Source organism: Olea europaea, chromosome 1 (assembly GCF_002742605.1).
Source record: "Olea europaea var. sylvestris chromosome 1, O_europaea_v1, whole genome shotgun sequence".
Taxonomy (NCBI): Eukaryota; Viridiplantae; Streptophyta; class Magnoliopsida; order Lamiales; family Oleaceae; genus Olea; species Olea europaea.
The window spans coordinates 12,879,856-12,884,758 of record NC_036237.1 but is presented as its reverse complement, the minus strand read 5'-3'; positions in this window follow the sequence as shown (position 1 = coordinate 12,884,758).

The following is a 4,903-nucleotide window of genomic DNA, read 5'->3' as shown; positions in this document are numbered from 1 at the left end:
TTATATATAGAAGTATGTGCTATCCATTTTGACGAGTTAGGAAATGGTCCCCTTTGGGATCCAACTCTTTGTCGAAGCACCTACGCTTCTGCATGGTGCATGGTTCACCCATGAAGAGGCTTTTTCCATGACCATTTGTACATGAGAGACTTGTGCTATCTGCTTTGATGAGTTAAGAGGTGGTCCTCTTTGGAATCCAGTTCTTCGTCGAAGTACCCACGCTTTCTTACGTGATGGATGGTTCAACCATAGAGAGGCTTCTCCCATAACCATTTGTACATGGGAGGCATGTGTTATCTGCTTTGATGAGTTAGGAGGTGGTTCCCTTCGGGATCCAGCTCTTTGTCGAAGCGTCACGCTTCCCTACATAATGGATGGTTCATCCATGCAGAGGCTTCTCCCATGACCATTTATACATGGGAGGCATGTAATATCAACCTTAGAGAATTTGGACTTAAGGTGCTCGTGCTTCTCTGCATGGTGGATGTTTCATCCATGCAGGGGATAATATAAACTCTCTGAAGATAAATGCAGTTGTAATGAAACATTTTATATGGTGAGGAATCTCGTCGAGCGAGGGATAAATATCGAGCTGGTGATACTCTCAAACTAATTGAGACCTGTAAACTGGCCTCGAGTGGATAAATCTTATAGCTTAGCTCGATGATATAAGTGGCAAGGAAAAAGCATTTGGCGAGGTGGAGAATAAACATCTCACGTACCGCTCTCAAACTATCAAAGTCTTATAAATCAGTCTCGAAATGACGAGATCTTTCAGTTAGACCTAACAATCATGAGAAGAAAAGAATAAACATCTCGTGAAACTAGGAATATGCATCTGGCAAGTCGGAGAATAAACATCCCGCATATAGCTCTCAAACTATCAAAGTCTTAAAAACTAGCTTCAGACCGACGAGGTCTTACAGTTAGACTTGACAATAGTGAGAGGCAAGGAATAAATATCTCCCAAACCATGAATAAGCATATGACGAGTTGGGGAATAAACATCTCGCATATAGCTCTTAAACTATCGGAGTCTTATAAACTGGCCTCGGAATGATGAGGTCTTACAACTAGACTCGACGATAAAGAGAAGCGAGGAATAAATATCTCGCGAAGTTAGGAATAAATATCTGACAAGTCGAGAAATAAACATCTCGCATATAGCTCTCAAACTATCAAGTCTAATAAACTGGCCTTGGATCAATGAAATCTTACAGCTGTGCTCGACAATAGTGAGAGACGAGGAATAAATATATCGAGAAGCCAAAAATAAGCATTTGACGAGTTGGGGAATAAACATCCCACAATGGCTCTCAAACTATTAGAATTTTATAAACTAGCCTTGGACCGATAAGGTCTTACAGCTAGACTCGATAATAGTGAAAGGCGAGGAATAAACATCTCACGAAGCTAGGAATAAGCATCTGGCAAGTTGGGGATTAAACATCTCACATATAGCTCTCAAACTATTAGAGTTTTATAAACTGGCCTTGGACCGATAAGATCTTACAGTTAGGCTTGATGATAGCGAGAGGCGAGGAATAAACATCTCGCAAAGTCAGGAATAAACATCTAGAGAGTCGAGGAATAAACATCCCACATATGGCTCTCAAACTATCGGAGTCTTATAAGCTGACGAGGTCTTACAGCTAGGCTCGACCATAATGAGAGGTAAGGAATAAATATCTCACGAAACCAGGAATTAGCATCTGGTGAAGCGGGAATAAACTTACTGTGACTGGCTCTTAAACTAACATAATTTTATAAATTACCCGAAATGACGAGGTCTTGTATAGTGGAGGTACTGAAGCATAGGCAAAAATGAAGCCTTATATGGTGAGTTTGAAGCATAGATTTTGACTTTAAAAAATGTGCCAACGGGTGTCAGATTCCATTGAGGTCCACGTAGACAAAATTCCAACATGTATGAACAGATTACTAGTCGACAATACTCCAAGTTTGGACATGGAAGAAGCTTTATGACATGAGACAAATATGTTCAACCTCTGGTAATATTTTTCGAGAACGACTTTACAGTAATTAAATACCAATAAACAACTCTAAGATATCAAAGTATTCCAAATTCAAGTTAAGCAAGTGTATCATCAACTAGAGAGAAGACAAAGAGTAATTTTTTACATCAAGAGTTGCATTCCTTCCCAAATTATACAAGAATGGAGTATTTATAGTGTTACACATGAGATGGTGTCCACTGGATGATGAACCATGTGGCTTCATCTCCTCAACCAAAGCATCTAATTCTAGCCATCATTTTGAATTCCTAGCCTATGGCACATTTATTGTTCTTACACATAGCAATCATCCTATTGACAAAACAAGACATTTATACTCATTACAAAGGTCATGTCAATCATTCGGATAATCTTTATGTAAATGACTCTTGGAATAAATGGAAGATGCCCCATTATAGTTAGGAGGCTTCTGCTTTGCTAATGCGGGCTTCGGCCACTTACATAATACTTTGGCTTCAGGGCTTTTTAAGCCTCAGTTGAAGAGTGGACTTTTTCTTAAGCCTCGATTTTGAGGCATAACAATAGTCCCTCCAAATCTATGTATGATTATTTATGTCATGCGTGAACTTCTTATTTTGAGTTGTAATATTCTAATGTGACATGTATGTCGCTTAACTTGGTAGTTTCGCATGTTATTGCACTTTTGACACAACGATAGGCAAGGATAAGGCAATGTATGTTGAGGTATTGAAGTATTGGCAAAGATGAGGCCTTTTATGCTAAGGCACTGAAGCATATGCAAAATATGAGGCCTTATATGGTGAGCCTGAAGCATAGGCAAGGATGAGGCATTGCATGCTGAGGTATTGAAACATAGGCAAAGATCAGACCTTATATGCTAAGGCTCTGCAGCATAGGAAAGAATGAGGCCTTGCATGTTGAGGTATTGAAATATAGGCAAAATATGAGACCTTGTATAGTGAGCCTGTGGAAGTTCATGTTTGTACATAGGCAAAATATTAAAATTGCCTTTAAATCCTTTAGTAATTTCATGCCTAGGTCCCTTAACCTTTGATCCGGTATGTTTCGATCCTCATAATTTGCCTTTTATTTCAATCATACCCTTAATATATTGCATTCATTTTCCAATAATTTCAAAACATCTACATTTCAGTCCTCAAGTTCACATTTTTGTACGTTTTAGTCCTTTTCTTTCTTTCTTTAATTTTATTTTATTTTTGTGTTCTTTCCCTTCAATTTTTTTTTCCACCTGATGGAGGCGTTGCATAGGCAATGATGAAGTCTCATACTCCAAGGATGAAGCTTCTGAATTAATTCATCAAGTATTACCATATATTTAAAGTTGCTCGTTTTATAGCCCTATTTTTAGAGGCCTCCTATTTGTAAAATAAGTCTTCCAATAGCCTTTTCATCAGAGACCTCCCCTTTTAGGGGGTTTTCTTATACAATGCCATTTCTTCAATACCCTCCCCTTTTTCAGGGGTCCTACTTATTCATGGCCTCTTCTTCAGAGGCCTCTTCCTTTTTTTGGGGGTTTGATTTAAGGCCACTTCCTCAGTGAGTTCCCTCTTTTCGACGGGATTTCTTATTTGTGGCCTCTTCTTTAGAGGCCTCCTATTCTTAGTTATTCAAGACCACTTCTTCAGTGGCCTCGCCCTTTTTAGGAGGCCTACTTATTCATTGCCTCTTCTAGAGAGGCCTCCTCACTTTTTATGGGCTCTAGTTTGAGGCCACTTTTTCATATTCTCTTGTATTTTGATGTTGTTGTGTAAGGCATTTTTCTATATGATGCTTTTCATGTTAGTAGCCATTCAACCACTTCTCGTGTGAGTTGGATAGTTATTCTCATTTTACCTTGTCTATACTAGTGATGAGGTCGGTGATGGCCCATTGGAGAAGTTTTCCAGGAGACCCTTTTTCGGGGGTCTTCTTAACCCTTCTAAGTGGGACTTCCTCATTGATTGAACTCATTTTTTGGTACAAATCTTTTCTTCAAAAATATGCGAATCATACAAATGGATTGCTATCTAAATACATTCATTTTTTTCAAGAACTATCAACAATCCAAGTACTGATGTAAACTCCAAAGCTCTTTCTTGGGGCCTTCACTTGTTCTTTCCTCAAGAACAAATACTTTTCAAGGGGGATGCCCAACTTTCTAAAGGCAATTTTTTCCACGAGATGTTCGTGGTTATAGTGTGGCTTTTCACAAATAGTGTCAATCTGTTGACCCAAAAAAGTGCTAACAAGTGTTGGGTTCCATTGAGGTCCACATAAACAAATTCCAACATGTACGAACGGGTTGCCAGTCGACAATACTCTGAGTTTGGACGTGGGAGAAGCTTTACGACTCGAGACAAATATGTTCGGACTTCGGTAATATTTTTAGGGAACGATTGTACAGTAATTAACAACCGATAAACAACTCTAAGATATCAATGTATTCCAAATTCAAGTTAAGCAAGTATATCATCAACTAGAGAGAAGACAAAGAGTAGTTTTTGGTGTCAAGAGTTACATTTCTCCCCAAATGATACAAGAGGGTATTTATAGTGTTACAAATTAGATGGTGTCCATTGCATGAGCCACTTGGCTTTATCTCCTCAATCAAAACATCTAATCTTAGCCATCATTTTGACTTCCTAGCCTGTAGCACATTTAATGTTCTTACACATAACAGTTATCATATTGGCAAGACAAGACATTTATCTTCATTACAAAGATCACATTAATCATTCGAATAAGATCTTCATGTAAAAGATCTCTTGGAATAAGTGATTATGGAAGCTGCTCCCTTATGGTTAGAAGGCTTCTACTTCGGTCATGCGAGCTTCGGCCACTTACATAGTGTTTTGGCTTTAGGACCTCTTAAGTCTTGGTTGAGGTGTGAACTTCATCTTGAGCCT